The sequence below is a fragment of the Salmo salar genome, unplaced genomic scaffold, assembly GCF_905237065.1.
Source record: "Salmo salar unplaced genomic scaffold, Ssal_v3.1, whole genome shotgun sequence".
Taxonomy (NCBI): domain Eukaryota; kingdom Metazoa; phylum Chordata; class Actinopteri; order Salmoniformes; family Salmonidae; genus Salmo; species Salmo salar.
This window is the reverse complement of record NW_025548304.1, coordinates 122,501-137,500: the sequence shown is the minus strand read 5'-3', so window position 1 is coordinate 137,500 and position 15,000 is coordinate 122,501. Positions and strand designations below refer to the sequence as shown.

Genomic DNA, 15,000 nt, shown 5'->3' with positions numbered 1-15,000 from the left:
CTCTGTCTCTTCCTGTCTTCTCTCTCTCCTCTCCTCCCTCTCTCTGTCTCTTCCTGTCTTCTCTCTCTCCTCTCCTCCCTCTGTCTCTTCCTGTCTTCTCTCTCTCCTCTCCTCCCTCTCTGTCTCTTCCTGTCATCTCTCTCTCCTCTCTCTCTCTGTCTCTTCCTGTCTTCTCTCTCTCCTCTCCTCCTTCTCTCCCAGGGTGTGCTGTGTGTCACTCTCTTACGTAACCTGAAGGAGCAGATCTCATCTCCCACAGTTCCCCTCCGGCCTGCTCTCCTGTGTCTCTCTCCTTTCTATCTCTCTCCTCGCTCTCTCTGTCTCTCTCTCAGTTCCCCTCCGGCCTGCTCTCCTGTGTCTCTCTACCTTTCTATCTCTCTCCTCCCTCTCTCTGTCTCTCTCAGTTCCCCTCCGGCCTGCTCTCCTGTGTCTCTCTCCTCCCCTCTCTCTGTCTCTCTCAGTTCCCCTCCGGCCTGCTCTCCTGTGTCTCTCTACCTTTCTATCTCTCTCCTCCCTCTCTCTGTCTCTCTCAGTTCCCCTCCGGCCTGCTCTCCTGTGTCTCTCTACCTTTCTATCTCTCTCCTCCCTCTCTCTGTCTCTCTCAGTTTCCCCTCCGGCCTGCTCTCCTGTGTCTCTCTCCTCCCTCTCTCTGTCTCTCTCAGTTCCCCTCCGGCCTGCTCTCCTGTGTCTCTCTACCTTTCTATCTCTCTCCTCCCTCTCTCTGTCTCTCTCAGTTCCCCTCCGGCCTGCTCTCCTGTGTCTCTCTACCTTTCTATCTCTCTCCTCCCTCTCTCTGTCTCTCTCTGTTCACCTTCTGGCCTGCTCTCCTGTGTGTGCGTGTGTGTGTGTGTGTGTGTGTGTGTGTGTGTGTGTGTGTGTGTGTGTGTGTGTGTGTGTGTGTGTGTGTGTGTGTGTGTGTGTGTGTGTGTGTGTGTGTGTGTGTGTGTGTGTGTGTGTGTGTAACCATTCTATCTGCACACAGACCAAGGAAATTGTCTTCATTGACAACCTATTGAAGACACACTAGACACTCCAGCAGTATATACTGTTACTATATACTGTTACTATATACTGTTACTATATACTGCTACTATATACTGTTACTATATACTGTTACTATATACTGTTACTATTCACTGTTAGTATATACTGTTACTATATACTGTTACTATATACTGCTACTATATACTGTTACTATATACTGTTACTATATACTGTTACTATATGCTGTTACTATATGCTGTTACTATATACTGGTACTATATACTGGTACTATATACTGGTACTATATACTGGTACTATATACTGTTACTATATACTGGTACTATATACTGTTACTATATACTGTTACTATATACTGGTACTATATACTGTTACTATATACTGTTACTATATACTGCTACTATATACTGTTACTATATACTGTTACTATATACTGGTACTATATACTGGTACTATATACTGTTACTATATACTGTTACTATATACTGGTACTATATACTGTTACTATATACTGTTACTATTCACTGTTACTATATACTGGTACTATATACTGCTACTATATACTGTTACTATATACTGTTACTATATACTGTTACTATATACTGGTACTATATACTGTTACTATATACTGTTACTATTCACTGTTACTATATACTGGTACTATATACTGTTACTATATACTGTTACTATATACTGTTACTATATACTGTTACTATATACTGGTACTATATACTGCTACTATATACTGTTACTAGTCTCCATGGACTAAACTCGAATGGCTCCCTTTTTCAATGAGCTGTCCTGGGTGGACTGGGGCCATTTAGGGAACACCTGCAAACGATGGTTTATACACCTTTCCTCTGTCCTCTTTCCTCTGTCCTCTTCTTCTTCTCTCTTTTTATATATATAAGAAAGAAGGAAAACAGCTGAGCTCTCTCTTCTTCAGTCGTCTCCCGTTTTTCTTATATACCTCCCTCTTCTTCTGTCCCTCCCCCTGTTTCTTATACTGCTCCACTCTCCTTCCTGTCATCTCCCGTTTTTCTGATACCTCCTCTCTCTCTCTCTCTCCTTCCTGTCATCTCCCTCCTTTCTGATACCTCCTCTCTCTCTCCTTCCTGTAGTCTCCCTCCTTTCTGATACCTCCTCTCTCTCTCTCCCTTCCTGTAGTCTCCCTCCTTTCTGCTACCTCCTCTCTCTCTCTCTCCTTCCTGTCATCTCCCGTTTTTCTGATACCTCCTCTCTCTCTCTCTCTCCTTCCTGTCGTCTCCCTCCTTTCTGATACCTCCTCTCTCTCTCTCTCCTTCCTGTCGTCTCCCTCCTTTCTGATACCTCCTCTCTCTCTCCTTCCTGTCATCTCCCTCCTTTCTGATACCTCCTCTCTCTCTCTCTCTCCTTCCTGTCATCTCCCTCCTTTCTGATACCTCCTCTCTCTCTCTCTCCTTCCTGTCATCTCCCTCCTTTCTGATACCTCCTCTCTCTCCCCTCCTGTCCATCTCTCTCCTCTACTGCTATTTAAGAAAGAAGGGAGACGTCTCTCTCTCTCTTCTTCTTGTCCTCCTCCTCCTCTTCCTGTCATCTTACTCCATAACTAATTGTCCCACAGGGAGGATAAAGACAACAGTTGTATTGAACACAATAGATTTATTTCTTCGTTCCTTTGTTAGTGAAATGTTATTGTTGTCTGGGTAAAAGACCATCTAAGAGGGAGTTTGGAAACTAACGTGAGCCGCAAATATACACATAGCGATCACATCGACCTGTTTTATCATTCCAATATTTTAATTGGTCTTTATTTCTGTCATCATGTAAATACTACATGAATAAATACAGACCATAAATTTAAGACAAAACATTAATAAGTAAAAACATGTTTTCTATTGTTTTAGGATGTCCAAGTTAGTAGGATTTTATGACATTTTAAAATAGTCACTTAAAAAAAAGATATTGTATCGTTGACACTGTGGATGTTGAAAGATACATCAAATCAAACTTTATTTGTCACATGCGTCGAAATACAACAAGTGTAGACTTTTACCGTGAAAATTATTACTTTACAAGCCCTTAATTAACAGCGCAGTTCAAGAAGAGTTATGAAAATATATTTACCAAATAGACCTAAAGTAAAAAATAATAATGATAAAAAGTAACACAATAAGAATAACAATAACGAGGTTATTTACAGGGGTACCGGTACCGAGTCAGTGTGGAGGGGTACAGGGTAGTAATGAGACTATACACAGGGGGTGCCGGTACCGAGTCAGTGTGGAGGGGTACAGGGTAGTAATGAGACTATACACAGGGGGTGCCGGTACCGAGTCAGTGTGGAGGGGTACAGGGTAGTAATGAGACTATATACAGGGGGTACAGGGTAGTAATGAGGCTATATACAGGGGGTACAGGGTAGTAATGAGGTAATATACAGGGGGTACCGGTACCGAGTCAGTGTGGAGGGGTACAGGGTAGTAATGAGACTATATACAGGGGGTACAGGGTAGTAATGAGACTATATACAGGGGGTACAGGGTAGTAATGAGGCTATATACAGGGGGTACAGGGTAGTAATGAGACTATACACAGGGGGTGCCGGTACCGAGTCAGTGTGGAGGGGTACAGGGTAGTAATGAGACTATATACAGGGGGTACAGAGTAGTAATGAGACTATATACAGGGGGTACAGGGTAGTAATGAGGCTATATACAGGGGGTACAGGGTAGTAATGAGGTTATATACAGGGGTACAGGGTAGTAATGAGGCTATATACAGGGGTACCGGTACCGAGTCAGTGTGGAGGGGGGCTACAGGTTAGTTGAGGTAATGTGTACATGTAGGTAGGGGTGAAGTGACTATGCAGAATGTAGTGTATTTTTTAAAGTACACAAAAAGGAAACATAATACATTCTGTTACTAATAACTTGTATACTTACGGCGTAGTAATACTACATGACATCACCTAACTACCACGGGCATAGATCAAAACCGTACCGTGTCAAATGACGAGGGAAAACAAACAACAACAATAACAACAACATAAACGGTAAAACATCAATCTACATCGTCACACGGTAAAACGGTAAAACATCAATCTACATCGTCACACGGTAAAACGGTAAAACATCAATCTACATCATCACACGGTAAAACGGTAAAACATCAATCTACATCGTCACACGGTAAAACGGTAAAACATCAATCTACATCATCACACGGTAAAACGTTAAAACATCAATCTACATCGTCACACGGTAAAACGGTAAAACATCAATCTACATCGTCACACGGTAAAACGGTAAAACATCAATCTACATCGTCACACGGTAAAACGGTAAAACATCAATCTACATCGTCACACGGTAAAACGGTAAAACATCAATCTACATCGTCACACGGTAAAACGGTAAAACATCAATCTACATCGTCACGCGGTAAAACGGTAAAACATCAATCTACATCATCACACGGTAAAACGGTAAAACATCAATCTACATCATCACACGGTAAAACGGTAAAACATCAATCTACATCATCACACGGTAAAACGGTAAAACATCAATCTACATCATCACACGGTAAAACGGTAAAACATCAATCTACATCGTCACACGGTAAAACGGTAAAACATCAATCTACATCATCACACGGTAAAACGGTAAAACATCAATCTACATCATCACACGGTAAAACGGTAAAACATCAATCTACATCGTCACACGGTAAAGCGGTAAAACATCAATCTACATCATCACACGGTAAAACGGTAAAACATCAATCTACATCGTCACACGGTAAAACGGTAAAACATCAATCTACATCATCACACGGTAAAACGGTAAAACATCAATCTACATCATCACACGGTAAAACGGTAAAACATCAATCTACATCATCACACGGTAAAACGGTAAAACATCAATCTACATCATCACACGGTAAAACGGTAAAACATCAATCTACATCATCACACGGTAAAACGGTAAAACATCAATCTACATCGTCACACGGTAAAACGGTAAAACATCAATCTACATCATCACGCGGTAAAACGGTAAAACATCAATCTACATCATCACCGGTAAAACGGTAAAACATCAATCTACATCATCACACGGTAAAACGGTAAAACATCAATCTACATCATCACACGGTAAAACGGTAAAACATCAATCTACATCGTCACACGGTAAAACGGTAAAACATCAATCTACATCATCACACGGTAAAACGGTAAAACATCAATCTACATCATCACGCGGTAAAACGGTAAAACATCAATCTACATCATCACACGGTAAAACGGTAAAACATCAATCTACATCGTCACACGGTAAAACGGTAAAACATCAATCTACATCATCACACGGTAAAACGGTAAAACATCAATCTACATCGTCACACGGTAAAACGGTAAAACATCAATCTACATCATCACACGGTAAAACGGTAAAACATCAATCTACATCGTCACACGGTAAAACATCAATCTACATCGTCACCGGTAAAACGTTAAAACATCAATCTACATCGTCACACGGTAAAACGGTAAAACATCAATCTACATCGTCACACGGTAAAACGGTAAAACATCAATCTACATCGTCACACGGTAAAACGGTAAAACATCAATCTACATCGTCACACGGTAAAACGGTAAAACATCAATCTACATCATCACACGGTAAAACGGTAAAACATCAATCTACATCATCACACGGTAAAACGGTAAAACATCAATCTACATCGTCACACGGTAAAACGGTAAAACATCAATCTACATCATCACACGGTAAAACGGTAAAACATCAATCTACATCATCACACGGTAAAACGGTAAAACATCAATCTACATCGTCACCCGGTAAAGCGGTAAAACATCAATCTACATCGTCACACGGTAAAACGGTAAAACATCAATCTACATCATCACACGGTAAAACGTTAAAACATCAATCTACATCGTCACACGGTAAAACGGTAAAACATCAATCTACATCGTCACACGGTAAAACGGTAAAACATCAATCTACATCGTCACCGGTAAAACGGTAAAACATCAATCTACATCGTCACACGGTAAAACGGTAAAACATCAATCTACATCGTCACACGGTAAAACGGTAAAACATCAATCTACATCGTCACACGGTAAAACGGTAAAACATCAATCTACATCGTCACACGGTAAAACGGTAAAACATCAATCTACATCGTCACACGGTAAAACGGTAAAACATCAATCTACATCGTCACACGGTAAAAACGGTAAAACATCAATCTACATCGTCACACGGTAAAACGGTAAAACATCAATCTACATCATCACACGGTAAAACGGTAAAACACAGAATGAAATCAATACTGATATTATACTACGTCTGATCAGAACAGATCACACGTCGTTCCCATGGTGACGGAGAGCCAGCTCCTTACTCACGTCCTGTAGCAGCTAGCCAGTGCTTGACTTGGGCGGAGCAATTTTTTAAATATTATTTTTCGGGGGGGACGACAGCGTACCGGCTCCTCTATAAAACAAAATGGCGTACCACCTACTCAGATTCACAAACAGAGTTTAAATATATATATATATATATATTTATTTGATCAAAGCGGAATGAAAACGCGATGAGGGTTCCTACGGTCATGAGAATCCTGGAAAAAAATTCTGGAAATATTTCTATTTGTGTTTTCTTTTTCAAATATATATTATCAATCACTTCAAATCTCCATATCAGGCACGAGAAAGAATTAGGCCTAACCCTTTAGCATCTCTGTGTGTTTTACATCATCTGTGTGTGTGTGTGATCAGAATTAGGCCTCACCCTTTAGCGTCTCTGTGTGTTTTACATCATCTCTGTGTGTGTGTGTGATCAGAATTAGGCCTCAACCTTTAGCATCTCTGTGTGTTTTACATCATCTGTGTGTGTGTGTGTGTGATCAGAATTAGGCCTCACCCTTTAGCATCTCTGTGTGTTTTACATCATCTCTGTGTGTGTGTGATCAGAATTAGGCCTCACCCTTTAGCATCTCTGTGTGTTTTACATCCTCTGTGTGTGTGCCAGTGGGGCCGTTGCCCGAGGAGAGAGAGAGACATTTCAGCATCTGTTAGCCTAGAATATAATTTATAGACTGAACTATTTTAACCCATTTAAAAATCTAGCTTGTAGTAAAGCTAGGTATCTCATTCACAGGTGGTTGGTGGCACCTTAAATAGGGAGGACGGGCTCGTGGTAATGGCTGGAACGGAAATCAGTGGAATGGTATTAAATACATCAAACACGTGGTTTGATACCGTTCCATTGGCGGCCGTTCCAGTCATTATTAAGAACCCGTCCTCCCCTCAACAGCCTCCACTGATCTCGATAGTTACAGTGATGGGGGAAAAAATATTTGATCCCCTGCTGATTTTGCCCACTGATAAAGAAATGATCAGTCTATAATTTTAATGGTAGGTTTATTTGAACAGTGAGAGACAGAATAACAACAAAAATATCCAGTGTCAAAAATGTTATAAATTGATTTGCATTTTAATGAGGGAAATAAGAATTTGACCCCTCTTCAAAACATGACTTAGTACTTGGTGGCAAAACCCTTCTTAGCAATCACAGAGGTCAGACGTTTCTTGTAGTTGGCCACCAGGTTTGCACACATCTCAGGAGGGATTTTGTCCCACTCCTCTTTGCAGATCTTCTCCAAGTCATTAAGGTTTCAAGGCTGACGTTTGGAAACTTGAACCTTCATTTCCCTCCACAGATTTTCTATGGGATTAAGGTCTGGAGACTGGCTAGGCCACTCCAGGACCTCCCAGGCCGAGGGAGATTGACAGTTCTTTTGTCTTTCTTCCATTTGCGAATAATCGCACCAACTGTTGTCACCTTCGCATCCAAGCTGCTTGGCGATGGTCTTGTAGCCCATTCCAGTCTTGTGTAGGTCTACAATCTTGTCCCTGACATCCTTGGAGAGCTCTTTGGTCTTGGCCATGGTGGAGAGTTTGGAATCTGATTGATTGATTGCTTCTGTGGACAGGTGTCTTTTATACAGGTAACAAACTGAGATTAGGAGCACTCCCTTTAAGAGTGTGCTCCTAATGTCAGATCGTTACCTGTATAAAAGACACCTGGGAGCCAGAAATCATTCTGATTGAGAGGGGGTCAAATACTTATTTCCCTCATTAAAATGCAAATCAATTTATAACATTTTTGACATGCGTTTTTCTGGATTTTTTGTTGTTGTTATTCTGTCTCTCACTGTTCAAATAAACCTACAATTAAAATTATAGACTGATCATTTCTTTGTCAGTGGGAAAAACGTACAAAATCATCAGGGGATCAAAAAATTTTCCCTCACTGTAACTATTTAGCTGTAAGCATTAACGTTCTTTACTAGTTGTCGCCTTTCCACCAGCACTGTTGAGAAATAAATCTGACATCGATGGAAAGCTGAGATTCCCCTCTATTAAACAGTAAGGGGAAAGTGGGGGGATACCTAGTCAGTTTGTTACGACTGAATGCCTTCAACTGAACTGTGTCTTCCGCATTTAACCCCAACCCTTCTGAATCCCAGAGATTTGGGTGGGGGGGGGGGGGGCTGCCTTAATCGACATCCACGTCTTCAGCCACCTGGGGAACCAGTGGGTTAACTGCTTTTCTCAGGGGCAGAACGACAGATTTTTACCTTGTCAGCTCGGGGATTCGATCCAGCAATCTTTCGGGATAGTGGCCCAATGCTCTAACCACTAGGCTACCTGCCGTCCCTCCACTCTAACCACTAGTCTACCTGCCGCCCCTCCACTCTAACCACTACGCTACCTGCCGTCCCTCCACTCTAACCACTAGGCTACCTGCAGCCCCTCCACTCTACCCACTAGGCTACCTGCCGCCCCTCCACTCTAACCACTAGGCTACCTGCCGTCCCTCCACTCTAACCACTAGGCTACCTGCCGTCCCTCCACTCTAACTACTAGGCAACCTGCCGTCCCTCCACTCTAACCACTAGGCTACCTGCCGTCCCTCCACTCTAACCAATAGCCTACCTGCCGTCCCTCCACTCTAACCACTAGGCTACCTGCCGTCCCTCCACTCTAACCACTAGGCTACCTGCCGTCCCTCCACTCTAACCACTAGGCTACCTGCCGTCCCTCCACTCTAACCACTAGGCTACCTGCCGCCCCTCCACTCTAACCACTAGGCTACCTGCCGTCCCTCCACTCTAACCACTAGTCTACCTGCCGCCCCTCCACTCTAACCACTACGCTACCTGCCGTCCCTCCACTCTAACCACTAGGCTACCTGCAGCCCCTCCACTCTACCCACTAGGCTACCTGCCGCCCCTCCACTCTAACCACTAGGCTACCTGCCGTCCCTCCACTCTAACCACTAGGCTACCTGCCGTCCCTCCACTCTAACTACTAGGCAACCTGCCGTCCCTCCACTCTAACCACTAGGCTACCTGCCGTCCCTCCACTCTAACCACTAGGCTACCTGCCCCCCCTCCACTCTAACCACTAGGCTACCTGCCGTCCCTCCACTCTAACCACTAGGCTACCTGCCGTCCCTTCTCTCTAACCACTAGGCTACCTGCCGTCCCTCCACTCTAACCACTAGGCTACCTGCCGTCCCTCCACTCTAACCACTAGGCTACCTGCCGCCCAACTACTCTAACCACTAGGCTACCTGCCCCCCCTCCACTCTAACCACTAGGCTACCTGCCGTCCCTCCACTCTAACCACTAGGCTACCTGCCCCCCCCCTCTAACCACTAGGCTACCTGCCGTCCCTCCACTCTAACCACTAGGCTACCTGCCGTCCCTCCACTCTAACCACTAGGCTACCTGCCGTCCCTCCACTCTAACCACTAGGCTACCTGCCGTCCCTCCACTCTAACCACTAGGCTACCTGCCGTCCCTCCACTCTAACCACTAGGCTACCTGCCCCCCCTCTAACCACTAGGCTACCTGCCGTCCCTCCACTCTAACCACTAGGCTACCTGCCCCCCCTCTAACCACTAGGCTACCTGCCGTCCCTCCACTCTAACCACTAGGCTACCTGCCGTCCCTCCACTCTAACCACTAGGCTACCTGCCGCCCCATAGGCTAGCCGTGTAATTACTGGTAATAATTTGTAATTACAAATAACTTACTTGCTGAGCACAGACCTTCCCTGAAACGTGAATATTGTTTGACAAAGTGTTTTATACAGTAGTAACAGTAACAGTGCAGTTATTCTACTTTATGGGGGTTATTAAGTGCCTTGGTCAAGGGCACAACGTCAGGAGATAGTAGGTCTATATGGGATCAGAGACCAGTAGCCTTCTAGTGTCAATACCGCATTTATGCATGTAGGCTACATAGACATGCCACCAATTATTGGTCATGGAAATGTATTTAAAAGTCATGGAGAAGTCCTGGAAATCAGTGGTGTCTGTCTATTTACATCATAATGTCATTTGGGAATTTCTGTGAACATAGTCTAATGGACCAACTAGTCTAATGGACCAACTAGTCTAATGGACCTACTAGTCTAATGGACCAACTAGTCTAATGGACCAACTAGTCTAATGGACCAACTAGTCTAATGGACCAACTAGTCTAATGGACCTACTAGTCTAATGGACCAACTAGTCTAATGGACCAACTAGTCTAATGGACCGACTAGTCTAATGGACCAACTAGTCTAATGGACCTACTAGTCTAATGGACCAACTAGTCTAATGGACCAACTAGTCTAATGGACCAACTAGTCTAATGGACCTACTAGTCTAATGGACCAACTAGTCTAATGGACCAACTAGTCTAATGGACCAACTAGTCTAATGGACCAACTAGTCTAATAGATCAACTAGTCTAATAGACCAACTAGTATACAACTAGTCTAATGGACCAACTAGTCTAATGGACCAACTAGTCTAATGGACCAACTAGTCTAATGGACCGACTAGTCTAATGAACCAACTAGTCTAATGGACCAACTAGTCTAATAGATCAACTAGTCTAATGGACCAACTAGTCTACAACTAGTCTAATGGACCAACTAGTCTAATGGACCAACTAGTCTAATGGACCAACTAGTCTAATGGACCGACTAGTCTAATGGACCGACTAGTCTAATGGAACGACTAGTCTAATGGACCAACTAGTCTAATGGACCAACTAGTCTATTGGACCAACTAGTCTAATGGACCAACTAGTCTAATGGACCAACTAGTCTACAACTAGTCTAATGGACCGACTAGTCTAATGGACCGACTAGTCTAATGGACCAACTAGTCTACAACTAGTCTAATAGATCAACTAGTCTAATGGACCAACTAGTCTACAACTAGTCTAATGGACCAACTAGTCTAATGGACCAACTAGTCTAATGAACCGACTAGTCTAATGGACCAACTAGTCTAATGGACCAACTAGTCTACAACTAGTCTAATGGACCAACTAGTCTAATGGACCAACTAGTCTAATGGACTAACTAGTCTACAACTAGTCTAATGGACCGACTAGTCTAATGGACCGACTAGTCTAATGGACCAACTAGTCTACAACTAGTCTAATGGACCAACTAGTCTAATGGACCAACTAGTCTAATGGACCAACTAGTCTAATGGACCAACTAGTCTACAACTAGTCTAATGGACCAACTAGTCTAATGGACCAACTAGTCTAATGGACCAACTAGTCTAATGGACCGACTAGTCTAATGGACCAACTAGTCTAATAGATCGACTAGTCTAATGGACCAACTAGTCTAATGGACCGACTAGTCTAATGGACCAACTAGTCTAATGGACCAACTAGTCTAATGGACCAACTAGTCTACAACTAGTCTAATGGACCAACTAGTCTAATGGACCGACTAGTCTAATGGACCAACTAGTTTAATGGACCAACTAGTCTAATGGACCAACTAGTCTACAACTAGTCTAATGGACCAACTAGTCTACAACTAGTCTAATGGACCAACTAGTCTAATGGACCAACTAGTCTAATGGACCAACTAGTCTAATGGACCAACTAGTCTACAACTAGTCTAATGGACCAACTAGTCTAATGGACCAACTAGTCTAATAGATCAACTAGTCTACAACTAGTCTAATGGACCAACTAGTCTAATGGACCAACTAGTCTAATGGACCGACTAGTCTAATGGACCAACTAGTCTAATGGACCAACTAGTCTAATGGACCAACTAGTCTACAACTAGTCTAATGGACCGACTAGTCTAATGGACCAACTAGTCTAATGGACTGACTAGTCTAATGGATCAACTAGTCTAATGGACCAACTAGTCTAATGGACCAACTAGTCTAATGGACCAACTAGTCTAATGGACCAACTAGTCTACAACTAGTCTAATGGACTAACTAGTCTACAACTAGTCTAATGGACCAACTAGTCTAATGGACCAACTAGTCTACAACTAGTCTAATGGACCAACTAGTCGAATGGATCAACTAGTCTAATGGACCAACTAGTCTAATGGACCAACTAGTCTAACGGATCAACTAGTCTAATGGACCAACTAGTCTAATGGACCAACTAGTCTAATGGACCAACTAGTCTAATGGACTAACTAGTCTACAACTAGTCTAATGGACCAACTAGTCTAATGGACCAACTAGTCTACAACTAGTCTAATGGACCAACTAGTCTAATGGATCAACTAGTCTAATGGACCAACTAGTCTAATGGACCAACTAGTCTAACGGATCAACTAGTCTAATGGACCAACTAGTCTAATGGACCAACTAGTCTAACGGATCAACTAGTCTAATGGATCAACTAGTCTAACGGACCAACTAGTCTAATGGACCAACTAGTCTAATGGACCAACTAGTCCAATGGACCAACTAGTCTAATGGACCAACTAGTCTAATGGACCAACTAGTCTAATGGACCAACGAGTCTACAACTAGTCTAATGGACCAACTAGTCTAATGGACCAACTAGTCTACAACTAGTCTAATGGACCAACTAGTCTAATGGATCAACTAGTCTAATGGACCAACTAGTCTAATGGACCAACTAGTCTACAACTAGTCTAATGGACCAACTAGTCTAATGGACCAACTAGTCTAATGGACCAACTAGTCTAATGGACCGACTAACCTACTAGTTTAATGGACCGACTAGTCTAATGGAGAAACTATTATGGGGAAGATGTGAATCAACCTTCTTGTCTCCACTGAGTCCAACAGAGAGAAACACAGGAAATGTTGCACTGACAAATCAACAGTAGGTAACGCTGGCCAATCAGCTGTGTCGTAGATAGGATTATACCGCTGCTAGAGAACCAGACACTGGAACTATAATGTCAAGGTTCTGTGGGGGAGTTTAACTTCCTCAGCCCACTATGTGTGTGTGTATCTGTGTGTGTGTGTGTATGTGTGTGTATCTGTGTGTGTATCTGTGTGTGTGTTCCAGAGTGTGTGTATGTGTGTGTGTTTGCATTCCTTTTGTGTGTTCCTGTGTGTGTGTGTTTGTCCCTGCTCTCTGCCCACCTTCTCTCTCTCTCTCTCTCTCTCTCTCTCTCTCTCTCTCTCTCTCTCTCTCTCTCTCTCTCTCCCTCTCTCTACCTCTCTCTCTCTCTGTCCCTCTCCCTCCCTCTCTCCCTCTCTCTCTCTCTCTCTGATCTAAGCACCGTGGATCAGCCGTATTTCCACCCTGCAGTGCAGCTCTACATCCCAGTGTAGTGTAGGTGTGTCCTGGGCTTGAGCAGGCCGCACAGTAGATGGACCTTTCACTTCTACTGGTCAGCACGGTCCACAACGCCTCGAGAGCTTCAACAACGTGCCCACGGTTACAATGCCGTGGGCGTTCATCGGTCGTAAACAATCATTATTATTACGTCCCGGGAGTTTTCCCCCGCCCCCCCTCGATCAGGAAACAACTCCAGGCCGCTGTAATAGCCTGATAATCGTGATAAATACATACCTGTAGATGATTTAAGGACACAAACAGAAACAAGACATTAGATGTTAATGGAGACAGGATGAGGACAACAGGTCCATAGAGGTAGATAGAAGGCCCAGGCGAAAATAGGCATTGGGGGCACTAGAGCTATCTATCCAAGTCTATGGGACAGTACGTCCATAGAGGTAGATTGAAGGCCTTGGCGAAAATGGCTTTGGGGGCACTAGAGCTATCTATCCAAGTCTATGGGACAGTACGTCCATAGAGGTAGATTGAAGGCCCAGGCGAAAATAGGCATTGAGGCACTAGAGCTATCTATCCAAGTCTATGGGACAGTACGTCCATAGAGGTAGATAGAAGGCCCATGCTAAAACAGGCTTTGGGGCACTAGAGCCGTCTTTCAAAGTCTATGGGACAGTACGCCTTTAGTGGTAGATTGAAGGCCCAAGGCTAAAACAGGCTTTGGGGCACTAGAGCTGTCTATCAAAGTCTATGGGACAGTACGTCCATAGAGGTAGATAGAAGGCCCAGGCCAAAACAGGCTTTGGGGCACTAGAGTTGTCTATCAAAGTCTATGGGACAGTACGTCCATAGAGGTAGATAGAAGGCCTTTCTTTACATCTGTATCGTAATGGCTTCTGTGACCGCATGGGCAGCGTCATTGAGGGCCTTCTCATAATTTAAGCAAGTAGCCTTGCTCGAGCCTTGGCTTTGGTCTTTGGTATGACTCGGCCGGGGATCGAACTCCCAACCTTTAAATCTCAAGGCCCGACACAAGACCACTGAGTTTGGTCTCCATTTTAAAAGTAGTCAATTTCTTATTTTTCTTATGTCAGTAAACAAACTGAACTCCTGCCAACTGAACCTGAGTCAAGGTTGGTGATTTAATATCAACTGAACCTGAGTCAAGTCAATGTTGGTGATTTACTATCAACTGAACCTGAGTCAAGGTTGGTGATTTACAGGCACCTGCAGTTACGGAATGTTAACTAAGGAGTGTAATTCATTGGCTGATCCTTCCCGATGACCTGGATGGAATTATGTAAATGATACTTCCTTAACCCATAGGAAGTCCCACCCAGTTGACTACTTTAAAAAATGGTG

The 15,000-nt window shown here is 43.5% G+C and overlaps 1 pseudogene; it reads right to left on the bottom strand.

Annotated features, from left to right (window-relative positions):
- The window catches only part of LOC123732882 (glutamate receptor ionotropic, NMDA 2A-like), a 101,186-nt pseudogene that overhangs the window by 15,188 nt on the left and 70,998 nt on the right, over positions 1-15,000 (bottom strand).